This window comes from Vulpes vulpes, chromosome 3 (genome assembly GCF_048418805.1).
Source record: "Vulpes vulpes isolate BD-2025 chromosome 3, VulVul3, whole genome shotgun sequence".
In the NCBI taxonomy this organism is placed as follows: domain Eukaryota; kingdom Metazoa; phylum Chordata; class Mammalia; order Carnivora; family Canidae; genus Vulpes; species Vulpes vulpes.
Window position 1 is genome coordinate 80,368,860 of NC_132782.1, and position 11,938 is coordinate 80,380,797.

Genomic DNA, 11,938 nt, shown 5'->3' on the forward strand with positions numbered 1-11,938 from the left:
GGCTGCACCTGGGGCCTGCGCGGCCGCCCGGGTGGGGGAGGGGAGCCGGGGCGCGGGGCGCCGGCCTAGGCCGGGGGCGGCCCCCGCCTGCTCAGCGCCGCGGTGCCTCGGGCCCGAGCCACCGTCCAGGGCTCGCACTCACTCGTGCGCCCGATATTCCCTGCCGATGGCGAGGCCGGAACATGGCAGCGGCCCGGGAGCCCCAGGCCGGCCCGCCGGCCCCGATGCTCCGCCGAGGGACTTCCTCCGCCCTGCACCACCCTCCCGGACACAAAGAACTCCTCTGTTAGTTCTGAAAGCTTGCCTCGGCGGCGGCCGGAGGACACCCGAGCCCCGACTTGCGCCGGGGCGGGGGGCGGGGGCCGGGGGGCGCCTGTTCTTATTTACCAGCCCCCACCCCCTCCACCCACACAGCCCAGACTTTCCCCTCGCTCCCTCGCTCCACGTTTGGAGGCAAAGTTGAGAGAAAGCCGCGGAGGGAGCAGAAAACCTGCCCTGTAGCCCGCTGGGTTTTGTTCTGTCGACCGCGGAGAAACTGGACCGAAACCCCCCGCACCCCGCACCCCGCCTCCCGATTGTGCTTTTTCGCTTTTCAACTTGAGCTCTCGAATGTCGAAAATGATGAGACACTGCTGTTCACCTAAGCGACGCTCAGAAGTTTGCAAAACTCGAGCCCCGAGGTCGAAGGCGGCTCCGCGGAGCACTGGACCGAATGGTTTCACGATTCTTCCCCCCGGCGGAGACGGGGGGGCCCCGCCGGCCGCGCTCCCCCCACCCCCACCCCCACCCCCAGCCCTTCTCCCCTCCCCCTCGGTAGGTGGCGACCACGGCGCTTTTTTCCAGCCTTTGTCGCTGGAAAGAAAACTTTCCGAGCAGCCAGTCTTTTTGATGTCGGTCCAAGACCTTCCCTTTGAATCTCGGTGCCCGCAGATCGGCGTTGCCCCATCTCCTCCCGCGTCGACCGCACCCAGAAAGCCTCCCCTAGAATTCCCACGTCGGGATTCTTTAAAACAGACGGAGGCTTTCGAGGTCCTGCGGGAGCCGCGTGGTTTGCAGAAGATGGGCGCATCTCTGCGGCTTCCCCCTCGCCTCCCACGGGCACTCCTGTCCCCGCCGGGCTCCATCGGGACTCCCCTTTGTCGAGCCTCTCTCCAAAGCGTTCCACTCCGTTTTCAAACAGGAACAGTGTTTCTTTTTTGCACTCGTATTTCATTACCATATTGGCATATTTAATTAAACTCCGTAGTCCCAGTAGCGAGTGCTACTGACAGCTATTTGGAGAACAAGCGTTAACTTTCTGGGGAAGTCTGCAATGGAGCTAGCAGGAGCAGCCAGGCTTGCAGGGGCGAACACAGCCGCGGTGGGGCTCGGGGAGGACGTTTCAGGGAAGCGCTGGAGGCCTGGGTGGCTTCTGGAGGACGCTGGCAGCGTGAGGGCCGCGAGGGCAGGCTTCGCACCGGGAACTGGTGTCATGGAGGAGCGTTTGGAGAGTGTCCCAAAGTGAGCTGGCAAGGCACAAATTCATTTAGTCAGGAGTCACTTGTCATCATTAAAAGCTTGTTCGCCCCTGGCTTCTATGAATGTAACACTTTGGTGTGGAATTTTGCTGCTGCCTCATGAAAAACTCCCAACTTCTGTGAGGTGGAAGCAATTCCTTGAAACTATTAAGTCCCAAAGAGGCCCCTCAAGCTTTAGCTTGGAGGCTTGGAATTGCCTCCCTACAGAAAGCTGGCCCTTTTGGAACAATGAACAGTGTCTGGAATGGTGTGTGGTTCGAAGTTTTTTTCTTTTCTTTTCTTTTTCTGCATACTGCCGTTGGGGGCTGTAACCCTCAAATTTATGTCTTATAGTCACATAGAATGCTTTTACAGTCTTCCCTAAGGCCTGACTCATCACCTTAGCAGCTACTGGTACAGTTACTGCCTTGTGCTAGCCAATTCCTACCTCTCCTCATTGATAGGTGCTCTGTTAATGGAGACCCTAAGTGAGGAGACACTCTGAATATCATCTCAGCAGGGTGTGTTGTTTTTCCAACATAGGATCAAATTGCTGGATTTTGGGTTGAGCAACAGATGGGGAAAAAAAAAAAAAGCGAACAAATGATTTGTGTTTAGGGGTGGAATCCTTTGTTAAATCGCACCCAGCTCACCATTGTGGTCAGAATTACATTCAGCATAACAAAATGTGTATGCTAAGACGGATGGTCTGCGGCTCTGGGATCATGCTCACCTGAAGACCAAAATGCACAGGGTCCAATAGGCAGCCAAATCTTGTATGTTATTTATCTTGAATTATTTCAAATATTTCTCCTTTTAATGTTTAACCTACAGTATGCAGTCCTGCAGATGAGTGTCCATGTAGTATGACACCATTCTACTGTATACCTGGGAAACAAAAGCCAAGTCTAGGGACAACTGGGTGGCTCAGTGGTTAAGCGTCTGCCTTTGGATCAGGACATGATCCCAGAGTCCTGGGATCAAGTCCCACATCGGGCTCCTTGCATGGAGCTTGCTTCTCCTTCCTCTGCCTCTATCTCTGCCTCTCTCTGTGTCTCTCATGAATAAATAAATAAAATCTTAAAAAAAAAAAAAAAAAAAGCCAAGTCTAATGGGCCTTGGCCAGCCAAGAGATGGATCTAGACCAACTGGTGTGAATGCATCTTCACATAGACCGGGTTTACAGATTTGTAGCTTGCTTTAAAAAAAAAAAAAAAAAAAAAGGTTTTATTTATTATTGTGGGAGAAGGCATGAGCAAGTACATGAATGGGGGGGAGGGGGTACAAAGGGAGAAGCAGACTCCCCAATGAGCAGGAGGTGGGACTCAGTCCCAAGACCCTGGAATCATGACCTGAGCCAAAGGCAGAGGCTTATCTCACGGAGCCACCCAGGAACCCCTGCTAAATTGCTTTTAAATACTGAGTGACCGGTGGCAGAGCAGTGGATGACCCTGTTTTTGCCACCTGGCGAAGTGGAGCTCGAGGCCATGAGCGATACACCAGCCCAGTGAACCTTGCCGTCTTCCCCCATCTGACCATGGTGCTATTGGCAATTGGCATGTTCTTTACCGTCTGGTTCTTCATTTATGAGGTCACCTCCACCAAGGACACTCAGAATATCTACAAAGAGCTCCTCATCTCCTTGGTGGCCTCACTCTTCATGGGTTTTGGAGTCCTCTTCCTGCTGCTCTGGGTTGGCATCTACCAAGGGTTCCAACCAGGGTGGCTTCACTGAACTTCTGCTTTTGTAAATTAATTTTTTTACTATTGCTGGAAGTGTCCCACCTGCTGCTCCCAATAAAGGGAGATGTGTGACCGTCAAAAACAAAACAACAACAACAACAACAACAAAAACGAATGATATGGTAATGATCAAATGTCTTCAACAGTCTTGAAAACTAATCATGTTCTCCTGCAGTTAATTCTTTATATCAGGAATCTTTCTTCTCCATTATTATGGGACCATTTATTATGGACCCACCCCGGTTAGAGAACCCTACCACCTAACCACCCATGTAGACAGAACTGTACTGACATCACTTGGTCAAGGTTACCATTGTTGAGAGATCATTTAGTGCTCTTTTGAATCCAAACTGAATAAACTTTCTGTGACTCTGTCATGTATTTTAAGTTGCCCAAAACCATAATTCTAAGCGAAAGTTGAGATTTTCTTGACATACCTGTTTCTCACAGCACATCCAGTCTAACTTTTTTTTTTTTTTTTTTTTTTTAAGATTTTATTGTATTGGGCAGCCCCCGTGGCGCAGCGGTTTGGCGCCGCCTGCAACCTGGGGTGTGATCCTGGAGACCCAGGATCGAGTCCCATGTCGGGCTCCCTGCATGGAGCCTGCTTCTCCCTCTGCCTGTGTCTCTGCCTCTCTCTCTCTCTCTCTCTCTCTGTGTGTGTCTCTATGAATAAATAAAGTCTTTAAAAATAAAAGATTTTATTGTATTTACTCATGAGACACACAGAGAGGCAGGCTCCATGCCGGGAGCCCACTGTGGGACTCGATTCCAGGACTCCAGGATCACAGCCTGGGCCGGAGGCAGGTGCTCAACCGCTGAGCCACCCAGGCGTCCCTTGTCTAACTTTTTTTAAGATTTTTATTTTTTTTTTTTAAGTAATCTCTACACACAACATTGGGCTAGAATTTACAACCCCGAGATCAGAAGTCCCATTCTCCACAGACTGAGCCAGGCAGGTGCCCCAGTCTTTTTTTTCTTAATATTTTATTTTATTTTATTTTTATTGAAGTATAGTTTTTTGTTTTGTTTTTAAAGATTTTATTTATTCATGAGAGACACACACAGAGAGAGGCAGAGACATAGCCAGAGGGAGAAGCAGGATGTGGAACTCGATCCAGGACCCCAAGATCACACCCTGAGCCGAAGGCAGACATTCAACCACTGAGCCACCTAGGCGTCCCTATTGAAGTATAGTCGACACACAATTTACATTAGTTTCAGGAACACATCCAGGCTTTTTTTTTTTTTTTTTTTTATGATAGTCACAGAGAGAGAGAGAGAGGCAGAGACACAGGCAGAGGGAGAAGCAGGCTCCATGCACCGGGAGCCCGACGTGGGATTCGATCCCGGGTCTCCAGGATCGTGCCCTGGGCCAAAGGCAGGCGCCAAACCTCTGCGCCACCCAGGGATCCCCACATCCAGGCTTTTGATGGAAACTAAACAGAGGCATTTTTTCCCATAATGGAAATAGTATAATAGTATAATAGTATAATGCAGGCCCAATATCTTCTGGGTCCAGTTTCTTAGTTTTCCTTTACAGTAGACATAAGCACAGTATATTGAGAGAATGGGCCATAAAACATATATCATTTGTAAGGTAGCAGTTTGATCTCTCACATCAGTGTTCTCAATTAGGATTTGTACACCTTGGGACGCCTGGGTGGCTCAGCGGTTGAGCATCTGCCTTTGGCCTAGGGCATGATTCCGGGATCTGGGATCGAGTCCCACATCAGGCTCCTTGCAGGGAGCCTGCTTCTCCCTCTGCCTGTGTCTTTGCCTTTGTGTGTGTGTGTGTGTATGTGTGTGTCTCATGAGTAAATAAATAAAATCTTAAAAAAAAAAGGGGGGGGGGTTGTGCACCTCAGTCTAGATCACATGGGTTGGGCCACAGTGACATTGTTAGCTTTTCCATGGGTATCTGCACTCTAGGAGATAAATTCTTTGTTATTTCAAGGATGCTTTTTTAACTGATTATAAAACACTGTTTATGGACAGTTTTCTGTTTAGATAATTTGAATATTGAGAATGCTGGATAAATGACCTTTTCCAGAACTCTTCTAAAAGTGGGGAAAGAAAACACCTAAATCCCAGTTATAATTTATTCATAATAATTAATAATGTAGATGTGATATAAACAGACCTTTCAGCTCTTGCTGTGCCTTTCATGCAAGCATCTGCCCTATCCAATAAACCTAATATTCATGAAAAACTGGTTGAAATAAACAGGGTTTTTTGTGTGGGAGGGGTTAACAGGATTTAGATGAATATGGTTTTCTGTTTAGCATTATGTTCAGATGGCTGTAATCATGTAACTTAATTTTTAAAAAGTAAAATCTCTATAATATTTTCTCTGTCTCCCTCCCTCAGGGATTTGTGGGGGAATCAGATGATATGTAAACGAAAATACTTTAGAAACTCTAAGTGTTCTATAAATATTACATAGTATAAGTTAGCCTTCCAAACATTATTTTTAAATGTGAACAACATGGGCATGTTTCTTTTCTAGCTGAAGAAATACATTGCTCATTTCTAAAATGCTTTATATTCTAGTATCTGAGAAAATACATCTACCAAGACTGACTCTTATCATCGGATTAAGGTGGACCAGCAGCACATCCTTTCAGGATATTTTATCAAAAATATTGTAGAGGGCTCAGAAACCTGAGTGTAAAGTTGTGTCAAGGAAAGTTATTTCCAGGCCAGCCCTGGGTGGCCCAGCGGTTTAGCGCCGCCTTCAGCCCAGGGCGTGATCCCGGAGACCGGGAATCGAGTCCCACATCGGGCTTCCTGAGTGGAGCCTGCTTCTCCCTCTGCCTGTGTCTCTGCCTCTTTCTCTCTCTGTGTCTCTCATGAATAAATAAATAAAATCTTAAAAAAAAAAAAAAAAAGGAAAGTTATTTCCAAATAAAATGCATAACCCACAGCCTGACTTCCGTAACACCAAGAGAAGGAAAGTCTGGTTTACATGCTAAAAGCAAATCTCCCCATTCCTTCTCTTTTCTCTTTATGTTTCCAGTGTCAATTTAAGGCCAGTGGTCCAGATTCTTGAATCTTTTATCTTTCTATTTTACAAACCTTTCCTCTTTTTCTGGTGACTCATACCACCTTTTTTTTTTAACCCCCTTTCAAGACCTTGTATTTATGATGATAATTAAGGTAGATGCATTGAGGGACACCTGGGTGGCTCAGCGATTGAGTGTCTGCCTTTGGCTCAGGGGTGATCTTGGAGTCCTGGGATCGAGTCCTACATGGGCTCCCCGCAGGGAGCCTGCTTCTCCCTCTGCCTGTTTCTCTGCCTCTCTCTGTGTCTTTCATGAATAAATGAATAAAATCTTTAAAAAAAAAAAAAAAAAAGATGCGTTGGGGAAATTTTCAACCAAGAATAAAGGGAATTTTTAAACAATGGATTAGGAAAAGGAAGAAGCCAGTGATAAGGAAACTTCACATGTGAAGTTAGCCACCATGGGTGTGTCAAGTACTTTTTTAATTGTCTTCCCAACAGTGGGAAGGTGTTAAATTATCCTCTTCCTTCCCCTTGCACCTGGGGAACAGGCTGGCCAGGGTCTCGATTGTACCTAGGGTCTTAGATGGACTTCATTTATTATAGTAAACTGTGTGTTCCCATCCCAAATGAACTCAGATTGGCCTTGAGATAATGGGGGAAGTGAGGGACACATAAGCAACTGGAAAGAATCTGAGTTTCTTTTAAATTCTGGAAAGCTTGTGAGACTGTCTCTGTCTAGATAAGATTGAGCATTCCTCTCTTTGATGCCATACACTGTGCTCCACTCTTAATTATCTCATTGCATACTGACACAACCCCCGCTATGGTGGGTGCTTGGAACCTCCCCATTTGCTAAAAAGGCTCAGAAAGGTTAAGTTACTTAGCCAAAGATACACAGATGGCAAAATCTAGACTCTAAATCAGCCTGTATCCAAGCCTGAATTCTTAACTACTGCTGTCTATTTGTAGGCTCCAACCATCTCATCCAAGCAGATAGGATAAGTGAATCAAATACAAGGTATACTTAGGTTGATGCCATGAGATAGTACCAGAATGTTGGAGACGAAACAGGAAATTTTGCATGGAAGAAGTAGCATTTACAATAAATATTAAAGGGGGATGGAATTTTTAAAAATAAAATAACATGGGGCACCTGGGTAGTTCAGTCAGTTAAGCATCTGCCATTGGCTCAGGTCATGATCTCGGGGTCCTGGGATCGAGCACCCCGCCCCTGCACGGGGCTCCCTACTCATAGGGGAGCCTGCTTCTCCATCTCTCTCTGCCCCTCCCCCTGCTTTTGCTTTTTCTCTCTCAAATAAATTTTTTTTTATTTTTTAAAAATAAAAAAGATTATGGTTTAAAAAAGGGAGGTGGGGGGAATCAACCTTCCAACCTCTTAACAGCAAAACAATCACATCAAAGGATCTGTGCACCTAAAATGTTGATACGCATTGCCGATTTGCCCTTCAGAAAGATTGCGTCACTGGACATTACACAGTATGAAAATGTCCACTTCCTCCACATCTGCCAAATTCCAGTGGAAAGTAGCATCCCCCCCCCACACACAGTTCTACTGTACACATTGATTAGTATTTTCATATGTTCTTTTGCGATTTGCATGCATGTTTCTGCAAACAATATTCATGTTTGCATTTTTTTTCATGTTTGCATTTTTGCCATTAGGCCCTTTGTTTCCCCACCCCCCACCCCCTATTCCTTGTGTGAGTGCTTTATAAAATGAAAGAAATTTGTGTTTCTTTCCTCTGGTGTGTTGCATATATTTTCTCAATTTGTCTTTTGATGGTGACATTTTTGTGTGTGTTGTGATACTGAAGTTTCATGGTTGACATAGCCAAATTTATCCCCCCCCCCTTATGTGTTCAGTGTTAAAAAATCAGTAGTGAGGGACACTGGGTGGCTCAAAGAGCATCTGCCTTTGGCTCAGGTCGCCATCCTGGGTGCTGGGATGGAGCACCCCATCCGGTTCCCCGCAGAGAGCTTGCTTCTCCTTCTGCCAGTGTCTCTGCCTCTCTCTGTGTGTCTCTCATGAGTAAATAAATAAAATCTTAAAAGATCAGTAGCGAGAAAAGCCTCCCCCAAACAAAGATGTATACAGACATAGATGCATGTGGATATCCAGATACAGGCACGTACGTGCACACACACACACACGTTGTCCCCAGCACGATTTCTGCATTTCCATCTCTATCCATCCCCCTCGTTTGCTTGGGCTGTCGGGGCTCTCCCTCCGGTCCAGGTCTGGGTCTCGCGGTGGGCCCCAGGGCACCCTCCCGCCGGGCCCGCGGCTCGTCACTTCCCCTGCAGCCCCGGGCCGCGGTCCTCCGGGCGGGCGGAAGTCCTGCCCCGCCGGCACCTGGACTCTGCGCTCCCCGCAGCTCCACCGCCCGCCCCTCGGCCCCGCGGAGCCCGGGAGCAGGCGGCTTCTGGGCGGTCCTGGAAATGCCCGAAGCCCTCGGCCGCAGGGGAGTTGGGGGGCACCTGCGCGGGGGGGCGGGGGAGCCTCCTGGATGCCGCCGCTGCTGCAGACCCTGGGGCAGCCGCCAGCCGCGGAGAAATCCCAGGCCAGGTAGGGATTTCCATTTCCATGCAGTTTGCAGACAGGACAGAAACGGCTGGGAACAGAGCCTGGGTGGCCCAGCTGACCGCTCTGTCCATCTGCACAAACTGTGCCTGGGTGAACCGTGTTCTGGTTTTACGGCTCAGTCGTTCGGCGCTTGCCAGACAGCATCACTGACCTGAAGAGTCGAAAAGGCTTCCCTTGAACACGCTCTGTCGACCTAACTAGTTCCAGAGAAAGCCTCAGTTTGGTGTGCCTTTTGGTTTGGCTTGGTTGTAAAAAAAAAAAAAAAAAAAAAAAAAATCATATATATATATATATGATAAAATTTACCGTTTGAACCACTTCTGGGTGGACCGTTCTGTAGTATTAAGCCCTCCACAAGGTTATGTAACCATCGCAATGACCTATTTCCAAAGGCCCTATTTGTTTGGGCACTACCCAAACAACTCTACCATTAAGCTGTAACTCTCTATTCTTCCTCCGGCGCCTGGTAACTTCTATTGTACTTTCTGCCTATTCTGGATACCTGGTAAAAAGAGGATTGTACGATATTTGTCCTTTTGTAACTGGCCGCTTTCATCTGGCAAGCTTTCACTTTTTATTTTAAAGATTTTTTGGGGATCTCTGGGTGGCTCAGCAATTTAGCACCTACTTTTGGCCCAGGGCGTGATCCTGGAGACCAGGGTTTGAGTCCCACATCAGGTTCCCTGCGTGGAGCCTGCTTCTCTCTCTGCCTGTGTCTCTGCCTCTCTCTCTCTCTGTGTCTTTCATGAATGAATAAATAAATAAATAAATAAAATCTTTTAAAAAAAGATTTTATTTATTTATTTGCACATGGGAGAGAGAGAGAGAGAGAACACAAGCAGCAGGGGGAAGAAGAAGAAGCAGGCTCTCCATCCCCACCCCCCCGCAACAGAGCCCTACCTGGACAGGACTCTGGGACCATGAACCGAGCCAAAGGCAGACGCCCAACCAACTGAGCCACCCAGACACCCTCATCTAGCCAGTTTTCAGTGCTACACGTTGTAGCATGCAACATAAGTTTCTTTTTAGGTCTATTATTCCATTGTATCTATAGATCATATTTTGCTTGTTCATTCATTGGATGGATCATTTCTACATTTTGGCTATTGAATAATAGTGTGAATAACGCTGCTGTGAACATTCATACACAAGTATCTGTTTGAGTTTCTCTCTCTTTTTTTTTAAGATTTTACTTTTTAGTAATCTTTACACCTCAAACAGGGCTTGAACTCACAACCCTGAGATCCACCTTCAACCAAGCCAGCCAGATGCCCCTATTTTCATTTCTTTTAGATACAGCCCTAGAAGTGGAATTGCTGGGTCATACAGTAATTTCATGTTGAACTTCTAGAAGAGCCACCAATCCTTTCTTTTTTCTTTTTTGTTTTCAAGGTTTAATGTACTGATTTGAGAGAGAGAGGGCCTAAGCAGGAGGAGGGGCAGAGGGAGAGGGACAAGCAGGCTCCCCACTGAGCAGGGAGCCCAATGCAGGGCTTGATCCCAGAATCCTGAGATCATGACCTAAGCCAGAGGCAGGCGCTCAACGGACTGAGACATCCAGACACCACCAAACTTTTCCACAGGGGCAGCACCATTTTACATTCCCACCAGCAATATATGAGGGTTCTAGTTTCTCCACACCCTCACTAACACTTGCTATTTGCCATCCTGTTAGTGTGTGTGTGTGTTCACACGCGAGTGTCTAATAATAGCCATCCTCCTGGGTGTGAAGTGGAATTTTGTTGGGGGTAGTTTTGATTTGCATTTCCCTCATGACTAATAAAGTTGTGAGCATTAGTGTATCTTTGGAGAAATCCAGTCCTTGGTCTATTTGTTTTAAGTTTTTATTGAAATTCCAGTTAGTATCAAAAAAAAAAAAAAAAAAGAAATTCCAGTTAGTTAACTATACAATGTAATAATACTTTCAGGTGTACAATATAGTGATTCAACACTTCCATACAACACCTGGTGATCATAATGACAGGTGGGTACCTTAATCCCCATCACCTCTTTCACCCATCCCCCCCCTGCACACACACCTCCCATCAGGTAACCATTAATGTATTCTCTGTAGTTAAGAGTCTGTTTTTTGGTTTATCTCTCCCCTTTCTCTCTCTCTCTCTCTTCCTCCCTATGCTTGTTTTGTCCATTTTTCAACTGGGTTGTTTGTCTTTTTGTCCCTTTTTTTTTTTTTTTTAAGATTTTATTTATTCATGAGAGACACAGGGAGAGAGGCAGGGACGGATCCCAGGACCCTGGGGTCACGCCCTAAGCCAAAGGCAGACGCTCAACCGCTCAACCGCTGAGCCACCCAGGCATCCCCTGTCTTTTTGTCCTTGACTTGTAGTAGTTCTGTATACAATATGAACATTAATCTCTTATCAGATATACAATTTGCAAATATTTTCTCTCATTCTGGGCACTGTATTTTCACTCTCTTAATAGTAAAATAATATGCACTTTGACACTAAATTTTAATCCTGATAAAGTCTCATTTAGCTATTTTTTTTCTTTGTTAGTGATTTGGTATCATATTTAAGAAACCATTCCGAGGGGTATCTGGCTGGCTCAGTTGGTGGAGTAAGTGACTTTTGACCTTGGGGTTGTGATTTTGAGACCCACATTGGGTGTAGAGATTACTTAAATAAATAAATGTTTTTCTAATTGCCAATTCCCAGGACATGAAATTATCCTCCTATGTTTCCATCTAAGAGTTTCACAATTTTCCCTCTTGCATTTAGCTCTGGAACATTATGAGTTCCTTTTCATGTCTGGTGAAGTCAGGATCAGAGTGGCCTGGGTGGCTCAGTTAGTTAAGCATCTGCCTTTAGTTCAGGTCATGATCCCAGGATTTCCCACCGCCCCCCCATCTGGCTCCCTGCTCAGTGGGAGAATTTTTTAAAACTTTTTAAAAATATTATTTATTTATTTATTCATGATAGACACACACACACACACACACACACACACACACACAGAGGCAGAGACACAGGCAGAGGGAGAAGCAGGCTCCATGCCGGGAGCCTGACATGGGACTTGATCTCGGGACTCCAGGATCACGCCCTAGGCTGAAGGCTGAAGGCCCAG